This window comes from Crinia signifera, chromosome 2 (genome assembly GCF_055691185.1).
Source record: "Crinia signifera chromosome 2, ASM5569118v1, whole genome shotgun sequence".
NCBI lineage: Eukaryota > Metazoa > Chordata > Amphibia > Anura > Myobatrachidae > Crinia > Crinia signifera.
Window position 1 is genome coordinate 352,353,286 of NC_139218.1, and position 16,677 is coordinate 352,369,962.

The window sequence follows — 16,677 nt, forward strand, 5'->3', positions numbered from 1 at the left end:
ACTTTCTTTTCTTTTTCTTTTTTATACTCTTTGATTTTGTTGACATGGAAAAAAAAATGTTGAAGAGGGCAGTGCACCATGGTAAATAATTATTCCATCCATCCTCACAGAAAAAAAAGGAGAGAATGGTTTAATGATCAGTTATGTGGAAACTTGCATGAGCTTAGAACATTTGTTACACAGATAAGGATTTTCGGTACTTGTGTATTATGAGGGCGCCCGCGAAATCGGCCGCAAATCGCATGCGATTTTGCGGACGTTTTTTGGGCGATTTTTCACGTTTTTCCGGCCGATTTGCATGCTGTTCCATCATTGCACACCTTGCACACCCCCGATTTCCATCGTAGTGCATAGCATTGCATGCAATATAGCGGCATGCGATGCATGTGATGCGATTCGATTTTTAAATGTACAAGCACCCTAATGGGTGCTTACAATGTTAAATGCCCCCCATTGTCAACACCACCCCCACTATCAACGCCAACCCAAAGGGTGGCGAGCGGCGGCGGTACGCATCCTCCAACCTTTTCATACCCCCACTATCCACGTCGGCGTGGAGTTGATTTTAGATAGTGTGGCGAGCCCAGCGAGCCACCGAGCCCGAAGCGCGGCGAGGGGACGCGGAATACATGTAAAGTGATCCGCGTCTGCTCGCCACGCTTCGGACTCGGTGGCTCGCTGTGCTTGCCACACTATATATAATCAACTCCACGCCGACGTGGTCAGAGGACGCTTACCGCCGCCCCTCGCGGGCTCGCTACGCTTGCCACGCTTCGGGTTGGCGTTGATGGTGGGGGTGTCGTTGACAATGAGGGTGCATTTAACATTGCGAATCGCATCACATGCCACTTGCTGGCATGCAATGCTATGCGATATTTAATTGTACAATCAGGGGCATTTTCCCGAAAATCGCATTGCATACCATCGCATAGTACCTGGGGGTGTGCAAGGATGGAATAGCATGCAAATCGGCATGAAATGGACGAAAATCAGCAAAAAAATCGTCCGAAATCGCATCACAGATCGAATCGTCCAAAAATTGGTGCACGAGAGGCGCTCGCGTCCCCTTACGACGGCGCTTCCATCCGCTCCCCGCCGGCTTGTCGGCGGTAACCCGGGGTTCCCGCCGCCTGCCCGCACCCCCCCCCCAACCTTCTCCCTGAGGCGGAGACAGACACGGTTTCCGTCGCCCCGCCGACGGAGACTGAGAAGCGCGTGCGCGTGAGACGCACGCGCGTCTCAGTCTGATGGATGGCGAGGCTGCTGGCGGGTCTCCAGCGGGGACGTTCTGGCGATCCGCCAGCCAGGATGTAGCCTGCCCCATCTGTATGCTGAGAATTACACCCATTGCCCATTATTAAAGAAGTGGTACTGTGCAATTGTCGATGATAGATACTAAGAGCAGGACCTTTATTACAAATGTACTTAACTTACCCCCAGTTGTATAGTTATAGTAAGAGAATAATATTATTTATTAAATAATGATTAAGGGACAATGTTATATTTTATGCTAATGGGGCAATAAAAGTCTTTATGATGGGAGCAACATTTAATATTTTATTATGTGACCGCCATTTATATATTGGTAATATAATAATGATTGCCCACATTAGTAATCAATAAAAAGTGTCCCAATAATCTAATAAAAGTAGTTCTATCTTTGATTATATATTTATTTTACCTCCCCCAATATAGGAATTAAATAATATTGCCCCCATGGTATAACTAATAATGGTTGTTGTTTCCTTAGCAGCCTATAATTGCGCACAAAAAGGGGGTGGGGTCACAGCTCATAGGGGCGGGTTCACGGCTCATGGGGTAGTCATGGGTCTACGCCCTCATAGTAAATGTATTGTACCTATTTTTGTGCTGCTTTTGCCAATCGTAAAACTGCTACAAATATCCCAATGTTTTATTAGTATAAAGAGGGAACTGGATGACGGTGTTATGTTATGGTTAGAAGACACTGAGATATATACAGTAATACCCACTAACACTAACTAACTGACTGCATAGCGGCCATCTTGTCCCATGACATCATTATGACATCACAAATGCTCTGTGTCAGAAGACTTTCTACCGGCATCAGGAGAGGAAGCTGAGTTTATTCTCTTGTGCTTCAGCTCTACTCTAATTTTTTGGCCGTTACCTATATAATACAGCTAATATTATGGGCTGCATGTGCAGTAAACTGTGCATCCCTGCACCCAGCAGGAAGGTAAGTGCGTTGTTATATTTATGGATTGTACTTTGTACATACAGAGAATTATCATAGGCGCCATAGGGGGAGCTTCTGGGCAGATATGGTGGTGATTTGTCCAGTTCTGTAGCCTAAATACGGGGGGATAGGTATATTGTATTGTTATTCTCAATGTGCACACATTTCCACTTTAACTTAAGTGTTTTTTTTTTCATGTATTGAACATCCATGTAACAAAAAGGGTAATGCTGCTCTTCAACTCTATGGGGGGAATTCAAGTGTTTTTGACACCGGTGGCCACTATTTGCTTCATTGTTATGTAGCATTAGGGGTACACAGGTAGGTGATGCTCCCTGTATGTAGTATTAGGGCTACATGGGTAGGTGGTGCTCCCTGTATGTAGCATTAGGGGTACATGGGTAGATGGTGCTCCCTGTATGTAGTATTAGGGGTATGCACCTTCTCCTTTGCACTGTATAGGTGACCCCAGGAGACCCCCTCTCACCTTTTTGGCTCCCTGCAGTGTGCGCCTTTCTCCTGCCAGTAGCTGCCTCCTGCCCATCTTCCTCCTGCCTGACTCTAACTGCCACAAACTGCGCATGCCACTTGGTGACCAGTGTTGCCAGATCATCATTTTAATAAGAGCATATATTAATTACACAGGTCCCAGGTGTCAGAGATCATGCCAACTGTCATTATGTCCGATGAGTAGTCAAGTTTAGCCCCAAATCCTGTGTTAAAAATAAATTGATTGCTCATTGGATGTAATGACAGTTGGTATGAACTCTGACCCCTGGGACCTGTGTAATTCATATGTGCGCTTATTAAAGGGATGATCTGGCACCCCTGCTGGTGACCCTCATACCAAGGGAAACGCAGGATGTAAGATGGGGGTTTCTCCCAACATGACCCTTTCCAGGAGGGACACAATGCTCTGCTCCTGCGCTTCCCTCTGATATTATAATTGCCGTCACCTGTGTTGAACTAGTTGCTTGTTAAGAAAGGTGATAGCAATCCTAAAATAAGTAGGCATGGCCAACAACCATCGATAATTCATAGTCATTGATGGTTTCTGGCTGATGTTGAATAATACATTTTTGCCATCAATGGGGGAGAATCAGATGTTTGCCTTCATCGATGGTGAAACATTACACCTGTGATGCCCTGCCCCTGGAACTGATTGGCCCATGAGCCAGTCTGTCACATAAAACGGATAACCATCAGTTGGTGAAACCACAATTACATACTGTGGAAGGCTACCATCAATGACTACATGCAATATCGCCATCGATGGCAACCACACCGATGGTCATCCCTAATTAAGAGAGAAGTCCAAGAAAACTAGAAAAGAGCATTTTGTCCATTTTGGAGTAGGTCAAGTTGGAAGGTATGTAATATTATATATATGTGGATGTTTCGGTGCTGCGAGCTGGCACTCTAGTCAGTAAGGATGACACCAGTTAAAGTTCTCCAGACAGACTAGCTCATGGGCCAATCAAATCCAGGGACAGGGCATGACACGTGTTATGTTGCACCATCGATGAAGGCAAACATCTGATTCTCCCCCAATTGGTGGCAATATATATATATATATATATATTTATATATATATATATATATATATATATATATATATATATATATATATTTATATATATATATATATATCTATTATGTCACTAACACACTCACTGTTACTGTAGTTTAGGGGAGGATGAGGTCAGACCCAGACAGTTTGCATTGTTAGGCTCCACCCATTCCTAGCATAATGCCACAATTCCAAGGTCTGTGTGAAGGGGTGGGGCAAAATTGACGTGATTCTTTTGTATTATGTCATATTATACCCTTTCCCTCACCATAGACCCGCTACTCATTAAATTATGCTGTGAGGGGCGGGGCTTTGCCGGTCCGAGTGCAGATGTTTAAAAGAAAACTGGGGGTGGGGTTTGAAGTTACTGGGTACACCCCCCCCCCCCCTTTTGTGCGATAGTGCATACCCCCTGGTAGTCACTTTGTACTCTCCAGTGAGTGTTACACTAACAATGGTTATATGTTAGTGACACTATATGAAATTTTGTGAAAATACAGTTAAAAAAAAGCTGGGCGGATCTAATCTCCATCATTATACATTGCTATAATCTTATTATAACTGCTCACGTTGGTAGTCATAGTTATAACAATAACTTATAAGCCACAATGGTGACGCTCCAGCTGATTCCACTGGGCGCTGTACGCGGTGCTGAACTCCTGCTTCTACTCAATCTATTGATCTGTGCTAGTGCTTCTATGGTAAAAAGTGACTGCACTGTTATGTAGAGTTATGTAGTCACAGCTCATGGTGTCTCCTCCTCTGCACCTTATAGACAGGCAAGTCTGCCAAAGTGAGGAGGATCATGGTCCAGCCCATTAGTGCTCAGAAGCCCCCCAACACCAGCAGCACCACTCCTCTACGTGTGGTGGGCAAACCTCTGGCACAGGAGGACATGGTCGTGCCCATTACTGTGAAGGTGGGGACACCTCTGGCGCAGGAGGACATCTACCTGCCCAGTGAGGGTAAGCTTATGTACGGACTGGATGTAAGCTTCCCCAGGTTTTATGTACGGGCTGGATGTAAGCTTCCCCAGGTGTTATGTACGGGCTGGATGTAGGCTTCCCCAGGTGTTATGTATGGGCTGGATGTAAGCTTCCCCCCAGGTGTTATGTACGGGCTGGATGTAAGCTTCCCCAGGTGTTATGTACGGGCTGGATGTAAGCTTCCCCAGGTGTTATGTACGGGCTGGATGTAAGATTCCCCGGGTGTTATATACGGGCTGGATGTAAGCTTCCCCATGTGTTATGTACGGGCTGGATGTAAGCTTCCCCAGGTGTTATGTAGGGGCTGGATGTAAGCTTCCCCAGGTGCTATGTACAGGATGGATGTAAGCTTCCACAGGTTTTATGTACGGGCTGGATGTAAGCTTCCCCAGGTGCTATGTAAGATCCGGATGTAAGATTCCCTGGGTGTTATCTACGGGCTGGATGTAAGCTTCCCCAGGTTATATGTACGGGCTGGATGTAAGCTTCCCCAGGTGTTATGTACGGGCTGGATGTAAGCTTCCCAGGTGTTATGTACGGGCTGGATGTAAGCTTCCCCAGGTGTTATGTATAGGCTGGATGCAAGCTTCCCCAGGTGTTATGTATGGGCTGGATGTAAGCTTCCCCAGGTGTTATGTACAGGCTGGATGTAAGGTGCCCCGGGTTATATGTACGGGCTGGATGTAAGCGTCCCCAGGTGTTATGTACGGGCTGGATGTAAGGTTCCCCAGGTTATATGTACGGGCTGGATGTAAGCTTCCCCAGGTGTTATGTACAGGCTGGATGTAAGCTTCCCCAGGTGTTATGTACGGACTGGATGTAAGCTTCCCCAGGTGTTATGTACGGACTGGATGTAAGCTTCCCCAGGTGTTATGTACGGGCTGGATATAAGCTTCCCCAGGTGTTATGTACGGGCTGGATGTAAGACTCCCCAGGTGTTATGTATGGGCTGGATGTAAGCTTCCTCAGGTGCTATGTACGGGCTGGATGTAAGCTTACCCAGGTGTTATGTACGGGCTGGATGTAAGCTTCCTCAGGTGTTATGTACGGGCTGGATGTAAGCTTCCCCAGGTGTTATGTATGGGCTGGATGTAAGCTTCCTCAGGTGTTATATACAGGCTGTATGTAAGCTTCCCCATGTGTTATGTACGGGCTGGATGTAAGCTTCCCCAGGTGTTATGTACGAGCTGGATGTAAGCTTCCCCAGGTGCTATGTACGGGCTGGATGTAAGCTTCCCCAGGTGTTTTGTACGGTCTGGATGTGAGATTCCCCAGGATGTTGCCCATAACAATCAATCTGATTCTGTCTATCACTTTCTAGCAATATATACCGATTCCTCGGACAGTGGAAGCTGTGAATCTGATACCAGCAGCTGTGAATCTGAAACCAGCAGCAGCTCCAGCATAGGGCACCTCACGGCAGCATCACCTCCACCACCAGATGCTGCAGTGGTAGCAGCTGTTAATGCTATTATCTCAGAGAGAGTAGCCTTTTACTTGTTCGGTGCAGGTAAGCTTCCCCAGGTGTTATGTATGGGTAGTATGTAAACTTCCCCATGTGTTATGTATGGGCCGGATGTAAGCATCCCCAGGTGTTATGTACAGGCTGGATGTAAGCTTCCCCAGGTGTTATATACGGGCTGGATGTACGCTTCCCCAGGTGTTATGTACGGGCTGGATATAAGCTTCCCCAGGTGTTATATACGGGCTGGATGTAAGCTTCCCCGGGTGTTATGTATGGGTTGGATGTAAGCTTCCCCAGGTGTTATATACGGGCTGGATGTAAGCTTCCCCAGGTGTTATGTACAGGCTGGATGTAAGCTTCCCCAGGTGTTATATACGGGCTGGATGTAAGCTTCCCCAGGTGTTATGTACGGGCTGGATGTAAGCTTCCCCAGGTGTTATGTACGGGCTGGATGTAAGCTTCCCCCCTGGTGTTATGTACGGGCTGGATGTAAGCGTCCCCAGGTGTTATGTACAGGCTGGATGTAAGCTTCCCAAGGTGTTATGTATGGGCTGGATATAAGCTTCCCCAGGTGTTATGTACGGGCTGGATGTAAGCTTCCCCAGGTGTTATGTACGGGCTGGATGTTAGTGTTACGATGCCCTGGCCTGGGCACCAGGGACAATACGGGTTCCAGACGGTGAGATAATAAGGCGTGAGCCCACAGCCGGGACCGCCGGTTAGGACGGCCACAGCGGGTCCTACACTCTCTCTGTTGAGTCCCCGAGGCAGATGGCAAACCCCTGCGGAGCTAGGCTTCACCTGTGGCCGCCGCGTTCGAAGGAGCGAGTTAAGCCCGCTCCGACCCCGATGCAGCCAGGTCTTATGTGGTGACAAGGGATAAGCGATTGCCACGGGGAATACTCAAGAGGATAAGCTGACTAATGGACCTAACTGGAAACAGGCCCCTAACTGCCGGCACTAGGCCAAGACGGGGAGTGCGACCAAGTCGCAGACACCAGTGGATAGAAGGGAGTCCCCAAAAACACCCCAAAGGGACCGTGACTCCCAAAGCAGGGATCTGGATGAACGGTGACACTCCTGCCTAAACAGAACACTAATGACAGCAGGGGGCAAGGGAACAAATACCAAAAGACGGGGACAATGAGGCAAAAGAGGATAACCAAGGATAATCCCACGGAGGGGCTAAGCCACGGAGGGCCAGGGACCCAAAGAAGGAAAAGACCAGGGCTCCACTGGAGCACTTACGTGACCCACGGAAGATGGAGACTGTGGGTCCGCTGCAGGCTCACAGGCTGAGGATGGAATTCAGCAGAGGAGTCCGGGGTAATGCTGGAATGAAGGGATCCGCAGACAGACACAAACTGACAGGCTGGGAGACCAGGAAGGCTGCAATGGAGCAACACAGCCAGGAAAACTGGGACCAAGGACCCAGGGGACCGGAGATAATAAGCAATATGCTTCTGGAGCAGTAAGGCTATAACCGGCGTCTGTGCCCAGCAGACGCCGGCTATTTATTCAAATTTCGCGCCGCCTGACTGACGTCAGGCGCACGCGTTCCTGGCCGCCGGGCGGAAGCTCGGGGACGTTGCCTAGCAACGTCCCGATGCTTAGCCTCAGAGTGAGGCTTGGGACGCTGCCCAGCAACGTCCCCCGCCGCGTCAGATGACGATGCACTCGCCGTCTGTCCGGGTGCAGGGATACCCGGACGGCGGCGTGCAACAGTACCCCCCCTTGAGGAAGGGTTAACAACCCTTTTCCACCAGGTTTATCTGGGAATTGACGAAAAAAGGCCCTCCTATGGTTGGTCGAATGCAAATCTCCATCGGAAACCCAGGACCTCTCTTCGTGACCAAATCCCCTCCAGTGTACCAGAAACTGCAAGGAACCTCTCACAAGTCTAGAATCGAGGATCTTTTCCACGCGGAACTCCTGTTGCCCCTGCACCATCACTGGGGCGGAGCCATTCCTTAGTCTGCGAGGAAATCTTTGTGAAAACACCACTGGCTTAAAAAAGCGAAGCATGAAAGGTACTCGAAATCCTGAGGGACTTAGGTAAAGCAAGACGGAATGCTACCAGATTAACCCTCCTGACAATCCGAAAAGGCCCAATGAACCGAGGCCCTAAACTTGCTGAAGGTTGGTGAAGCTTTATATTACGGGTGGAAAGCCACACCCAGTCACCAACTTTGAAAGAGCAAGGCCGTTTGGACTTGTCAGAGAATACCTTCTCTCTGAAAGAGGCTTCTTTAAGGGCCAAGTGGACTTTCCTCCATATGACTTTGAGGCAAGAGGCAGCTGTCGAAGAAGAGCCAGGGGCATCCGGTCCCAAAGAATTAGCCCGTGGATGGAATCCGTAGACTGCAAAAAAGGGCGATGTCTTAGAGGCCGAATGATGTGCGTTATTATACGCAAATTCGGCTAACGGCAGGAAACTAACCCAGTCATTTTGAAGTTTGGAAACAAAGACCCTCAGGTACTGCTTAAGAGACTGATTAAGACGCTCTGTTTGTCCATTGGCCTGTGGATGGAATGCGGAAGTGAGGCTGATCTTAACCTTCAAGGCAGCACAAAACATTCTCCAAAACTGAGCCACAAACTGTGGACCCCGGTCGGACACAATATCACTGGGAAATCCGTGAAAACGAAAAATGTGCTGAAGGAATAGCGTGGCCAGTTCTTTTGCCGAGGGTAACTGCCTTAAAGCCACGAAATGCGCCATCTTAGAAAATCTATCGACGACGACCCAAATGACTTGACAGTGAGATGAGACTGGAAGACCCACAATAAAATCCATGGCCAGATGGGACCAAGGCCTGCCAGGAACGGACAAAGGCAACAACTCTCCCAATGGTCGTGAATGTGGAACTTTATGTCGGGCACACTCTGGACAAGACAACACAAAGTCCTTGCTGTCCATGGCCATCCCTGGCCACCAGACCACTCGGGATAATAAAGCAAGGGTTTTATATACTCCTGGGTGACCAGAAATCTTAGTATCATGGCATTCTGCCAACACTCTGCGTCTCAATGAAGGAGGAACAAACAGTTTATTCTCCGGAGTTTGGGCTGGAGCTTGCCCTTGAGCTTGCCGGAGAAGACCCTCCAAGGTCTGGCTAACTCCGGCATGGACACAGGACGAAGGAATGATGGACCCAGACTTGATCCCACCCTCTTGTTGAGGAACAAAACATCTGGAAAGGGCGTCTGCCCTGATGTTTTTCGAACCAGGGATATAAGAAATAATGAAATTAAACCTCATAAAGAAGAGAGCCCACCGGGCTTGGCGAGCGTTCAGTCTTTTGGCTGATTCAATGTATTGTAGATTCTTATGATCAGTTAAGACAAGAATCTGATGAACAGCTCCTTCCAGCCACTGTCGCCATTCATCAAAGGCCCACTTAATGGCGAGTAACTCCCTGTTGCCCACATCATAATTGGACTCTGCTTGAGAAAATTTTCTGGACATGTAGGCACAGGGGTGGAATTGTGAAGACTCCGGATCTCTCTGAGAGAGAACCGCCCCGGCCCCAACTTCGGAGGCGTCGACTTCCACCACAAATGGCAGCTCAGGGTTGGGATGTCTAAGAATTGGAGCCGAGATAAAGGCTTGCTTCAAGGTCTTAAAATCCTGTTCTACCTGAGGAGTCCATACTGATGGATCCGCACCTTTTTTGGTCAAAGCCACCAAGGGTGCCACAATTGAAGAAAAGGCATGAATGAATCGCCTATAATAATTGGCGAACCCAAGAAATCGCTGGACTGCTTTTAAATTGGTGGGTCGCACCCAATCTAAAATGGCTTGTAATTTCTTGGGGTCCATTTGGAACCCTTGCGAAGAAATTATATATCCCAAGAAAGACACCTGGGTCACCTCAAATTCGCATTTCTCTAATTTAGCGAATAACTGATTCTCGCGCAATTTCTGTAGAACCTGACGAACTTGTGTCCTATGCGAGTCCAAGTCTTGGGAAAAAATTAAAATATCGTCTAAATAGACAACCACGAATTTGCCCAAGAATTCCCGAAGGACATCGTTAATAAAATCCTGAGAAACGGCTGGGGCATTGGATAGCCCGAACGGCATTACCAGGTACTCATAGTGCCCCGTCTGAGTACTGAACGCCGTTTTCCACTCGTCCCCTTCCAGGATTCTTATGAGGTTATAAGCCCCCCTAAGGTCAATTTTAGAAAAAATGGTAGCGGAACGTAGTTGATCAAACAGAACCGTAATTAAAGGAAGGGGATAGGTGTTTTTCACCGTAATTTTATTAAGGGCACGGAAGTCTATGCACGGCCTCAAGGAACCATCCTTCTTTTCCACAAAGAAGAAGCCGGCGCTGAGCGGAGATTTAGAGGGCCGAATAAACCCCTTGGACAAACTTTCTTGGATGTACTCATCCATGGCCTTTGTCTCCGGGAGAGACAATGCATAAAGTCTACTCTTGGGCAATGGCGCGTTGGGGACTAATTGGATGGCACAGTCGTATGGCCGATGTGGAGGTAAACTGTCGGCCTTACCCTTTGAAAACACGTCTGAGTAATCCCGGTAGGGAATGGGAATCCCCGCTAAAGAGGTGGACTTCACAGGGAGCGAAATATGAAGGCACTTCTGTTGACAATTGGGGTTCCACTGGGTAATCTCCCCAAGGCGCCAATCAATGATGGGATTGTGTTTTTTCAACCAGGGGAAACCCAATACGATGGGTACCGAAGGACATGAGGTTAACAGGAAAGTGATCTCCTCCTGGTAAAAAAGACCAATGGTCAACTGTACGGGTGGAGTCTGAAATGTAACGGACCCATTGGACAGAACCCCACCATCTAAGCCCCGTAAGGTAATGGGGATAGGAAGCTGGAGTTGAGGAATCCCCAAACTCTGGGCGAGGGAAGAGTCCAGGAAATTACCAGCCGCGCCGCTGTCAATAAATACTGACCCCGAAAAATTACCCCCTTGAAAAGAAATATGCCCCGGGATTAGTAATGAATCTAGAGAGGAAAAGAGCTGGAGGCCAAAGTGAACCCTCTCTTCGTTCACTTGGCCCGGCCTTTTACTGGCCTATTGGGGCAATTTCTCAAGATGTGACCCTTACAGCCACAGTATAAACACAGACCTGAGCTTAGTCGACAAGCCCTTTCTTCAGGGGAAATGCGTGCTGCCCCAAGTTGCATGGGCTCCTCACTTTCCTCTGGGGTCATCGGAACATAGGGAACCACCCGAGTGAGCGAGCCCCGTTCCGACCTCCGCTCACGGAGGCGACGGTCAATTTTAATGGCTAATTCCATTAACTTGTCCAATGTTTTAGGTGCCGGGTATTTAATGAGGCAATCCTTGATCTCATCAGAAAGACCACAACGAAACTGACTGCGTAATGCAGGGTCGTTCCACCCGCAATCATTCGCCAATCGGCGGAACTCGGTACAATAAACCTCGGCTGGGTCTTTCCCTTGCCTAAGGGCTCTAAGATGAGTCTCTGCTGAGGCTTCACGGTCAGGATCATCATACAACAACCCAAGAGAACTAAAGAAACTGTCTACAGAGGACAGGGCTGGGCTATCCGAAGGCAATCCAAAGGCCCAGGTCTGGGGGTCACCCTGGAGCAAAGAGATAACTAGTCCAATACGCTGGGCCTCGGATGAGAAGAAGCGTGTTTTGAGCCGAAAATACAACTTGCAGCTCTCACGAAAATTAAAAAAGGTTTTGCGGTCTCCAGAGAACCGATCAGGCAAGTTCATTTTGGGATCTGAACCCCCTGAGTCTGGAGGCCGTGTCCTCTGCTCTTGGGACGCTACCTTCAAGGACAATTCCCGGACCATCTGAGTAAGCCCTTGAAGCTGATCAGAAAACGTCTGGGAAGTGGTACTCATAATACCAAACGACACAAATAACTACCCCTCCTGGTATCTGACAGAGGAGACCTGTCTTTATTCTGGCCGGTTATAATGTTACGATGCCCTGGCCTGGGCACCAGGGACAATACGGGTTCCAGACGGTGAGATAATAAGGCGTGAGCCCACAGCCGGGACCGCCGGTTAGGACGGCCACAGCGGGTCCTACACTCTCTCTGTTGAGTCCCCGAGGCAGATGGCAAACCCCTGCGGAGCTAGACTTCACCTGTGGCCGCCGCTTTCGAAGGAGCGAGTTAAGCCCGCTCCGACCCCGATGCAGCCAGTTCTTATGTGGTGACAAGGGGTAAGCGATCGCCACGGGTAATACTCAAGAGGATAAGCTGACTAATGGACCTAACTGGAAACAGGCCCCTAACTGCTGGCACCAGGCCAAGACGGGGAGTGCGACCAAGTCGCAGACACCAGTGGATAGAAGGGAGTCCCCAAAAACACCCCAAAGGGACCGTGACTCCCAAAGCAGGGATCTGGATGAACGGTGACACTCCTGCCTAAACAGAACACTAATGACAGCAGGGGGCAAGGGAACAAATACCAAAAGACGGGGACAAGGAGGCAAAAGAGGATAACCAAGGATAATCCCACGGAGGGGCTAAGCCACGGAGGGCCAGGAAACCAAAGAAGGAAAAGACCAGGGCTCCACTGGAGCACTTACGTGACCCACGGAAGATGGAGACTGTGGGTCCGCTGCAGGCTCACAGGCTGAGGATGGAATTGAGCAGAGGAGTCCGGGGTAATGCTGGAATGAAGGGATCCGCAGACAGACACAAACTGACAGGCTGGGAGACCAGGAAGGCTGCAATGGAGCAACACAGCCAGGAAAACTGGGACCAAGGACCCAGGGGACCGGAGATAATAAGCAATATGCTTCTGGAGCAGTAAGGCTATAACCGGCGTCTGTGCCCAGCAGACGCCGGCTATTTATTCAAATTTCGCGCCGCCTGACTGACGTCAGGCGCACGCGTTCCTGGCCGCCGGGCGGAAGCTCGGGGACGTTGCCTAGCAACGTCCCGACGCTTAGCCTCAGAGTGAGGCTTGGGACGCTGCCCGGCAACGTCCCCCGCCGCGTCAGATGACGCTGCGTCCGCAGCGTCAGATGACGCTGCACTCGCCGTCCGTCCGGGTGCAGGGATACCCGGACGGCGGCGTGCAACAGTAAGCTTCCCCAGGTGTTATGTACGGGCTGGATGTAAGCTTCCCCAGGTGCTATGTACGGGCTGGATGTAAGCTTCCCCAGGTGTAATATACGGGCTGGATGTAAGCTTCCCCAGGTGTTATGTACGGGCTGGATGTAAGCCTCCCCATGTGTTTTGTATGGGCTGATGGTTTCTGATCAGTAGTCTAATTGTAGTGTTACTTTGTTCGGGCACATGCACTGGTGGTGCTGACATTACTGTTATGTTCCGTTAGTGTGACAGGTAGGTTAACTAGTATATATGTAATAGGCTGGGAGTTCTGTGACAGGCTGGTAACTAGTATATATGTATTAAGCTGGGATTTCTGTGACAGGAAGGTAACTAGTATATATGTAATAAGCTGGGAGTTCTGTGACAGGCAGGTAACTAGTATATATGTAATAAGCTGGGAGTTCTGTGACAGGCTGGTAACTAGTATATATGTAATAAGCTGGGATTTCTGTGACAGGCAGGTAACTAGTATATATGTAATAAGCTGGGAGTTCTGTGACAGGCAGGTAACTAGTATATATGTAATGAGCTGGGAGTTCTGTGACAGGCTGGTAACTAGTATATATGTAATAGGCTGGGAGTTCTGTGACAGGTAGGTAACTAGTATATATGTAATAAGCTGGGAGTTCTGTGACAGGCAGGTAACTAGTATACAGTAGGAGCAAGTTTCATCTTTGCTCCTTTGGCCATGGCTAGCCATGGCTAGCCATGGCTATTCTATTGTTCTCAGCTGCAATACGTATTGTATTGCAGCTGAGAACAATAGAACAGGGTTGCCGACCCTCCCGGAATTTCCGGGAGTCTCCCGAAAATCGGGGCTCCCTCCCGGCCCCCCGGAAGGGTGGGCAACCCTCCCGGATTCAGGGGGGACCCCCGCTGTACCCCGGATCGCGGCATTAAAATGCCGCAATCCTCGGGTCTCAGAGGAGGGGGCGGAGCTAAAATGACACAATCGCGTCATTTTAGCCCCGCCCCCTCCACGGAGATCACTACATTAGCTGGTTTAACAGCATGGGGACGGGGCTTAGTGATGGCACGCTTAAGCCCCGCCCCCTGAGCGGCTACTGAATCTCTCCTCTCCGGGCTTCTCCCGGAGAGGAGAAGAAGAAAGTCGGCAACCCTGCAATAGAATAGAAATGGCTAGCCATGGCTAGCCATGACCAAAGGAGCAAAGATGAAACTTGCTCCTACTGTATATGTAATAGGCTGGGAGTTCTGTGACAGGCAGGTAACTAGTATGTATGTATTAGGCTGGGAGTTCTGTGACAGGCAGATAACTAGTATATATGTAATAGGCTGGGAGTTCTGTGACAGGCAGATAACTAGTATATATGGAATAGGCTGGGAGTTCTTTGACAGGCAGGTAACTAGTATATATGTAATAAGCTGGAAGTTCTGTTACAGGCAGGTAACTAGTATGTATGTAATAGGCTGGGAGCTCTGTGACAGGCAGGTAACTAGTATGTATGTAATAGGCTGGGAGTTCTGTGACAGGCAGGTAACTAGTATGTATGTAATAGGCTGGGAGTTCTGTGACAGGCAGGTAACTAGTATATATGTAATAAGCTGGGAGTTCTGTTACAGGCAGGTAACTAGTATGTATGTAATAAGCTGGGAGCTCTGTGACAGGCAGGTAACTAGTATATATGTAATAAGCTGGGAGTTCGGTGACAGGCAGGTAACTAGTATATATGTAATAAGCTGGGGGTTCTGTGACAGGCAGGTAACTAGTATATATGTAATAGGCTGGGAGCTCTGTGACAGGCAGGTAACTAGTATATATGTAATAAGCTGGGAGTTCTGTGACAGGCAGGTAACTAGTATATATGTAATAGGCTGGGAGCTCTGTGACAGGCAGGTTACTAGTATATATGTAATAAGCTGGGAGTTCTGTGACAGGCAGTTAACTAGTATATATGTAATAAGCTGGGAGTTCTGTGACAGGCAGGTAACTAGTATATATGTAATAAGCTGGGAGTTCTGTGACAGGCAGGTAACTAGTATATATGTAATTGGCTGGGAGTTCTGTGACAGGCAGGTAACTAGTATGTATGTAATAAGCTGGGCACTCTGTGACAGGCTGGTAACTAGTATATATGTAATAAGCTGGGAGTTCTGTGACAGGCAGGTAACTAGTATATATGTAATAGGCTGGGAGTTCTGTGACAGGTAGGTAACTAGTATATATGTAATAAGCTGGGAGTTCTGTGACAGGCTGGTAACTAGTATATATGTAATAGGCTGGGAGTTCTGTGACAGGCAGGTAACTAGGATATATGTAATAGGCTGGGAGTTCTGTGACAGGCAGGTAACTAGTATATATGTAATAGGCTGGGAGATCTGTGACAGGCTGGTAACTAGTATATATGTAATTGGCTGGGAGTTCTGTGACAGGCAGGTAACTAGTATGTATGTAATAAGCTGGGAGCTCTGTAACAGGCTGGTGACTAGTATATATGTAATAAGCTGGGGGATCTGTGACAGGCTGGTAACTAGTATATATGTAATAGGCTGGGAGTACTGTGAGTGGACAGGAGCTTGTTATCTCATTAGCCTGATTTCACCTTATACTTTTTACTGCTTTAAATCTACAGCAGTGTTAATTTTGTCAGGGATTTTCAATGTAGTTTTAGTCTTAGTCACTTTCCTAAAATTTGACGAAAATAATGGTCACATTTTAGTCAGATTTTTTAATTTCGACTCTTTAGTCAGGTTTTAGTCAGTGGATCTTGACGAACATTTTCATCTAATTTTAGTCATTGATTTAGTCATAGCTTTGCCCAGTGGGGTAACTATTAAGATATTATATATTAAACATAGAAAGTACAGGGTACGTTTACTACAATGAAAAGAGGTGATGTTGCCCATAGCAACCACTCTGATTCTGTCTCTCATTTTCAGATGATACAGCATCTCTGGAGTCAACTGCTGACTGCTCTGATCTGAGGGACATGGCAGAAAGCCCGTCTGATACCAGCAGCACCGGCTCTATTGCGAGCAGAGACTCCTCCCCCAGGTAGGTTGCCAACACAATATGTGCATCCTCCCTGCTCTGGTCCCTAGATATCAGGTCTCTTGTCTTACAAACATGATATGATGTAGAAACGGTATCTCCATATCTGCCTGCAGTTGGGCCCCTACAGAAGTTCTATCACACAGAGCGCTGATGGGCTGTTATTCTACTTGTATGACATACACGTATATATCATTATACTAACGAGTGTAACAATATAAGAAGGCCAAAATCGCTCAGTGTGTAGCCCCATTAGAGGAATCTCACATCACTGTACGCTGGGCTTTCTGTATGGGGCCGTCCTTGTCATGTCACACCCACAGCATCAGCG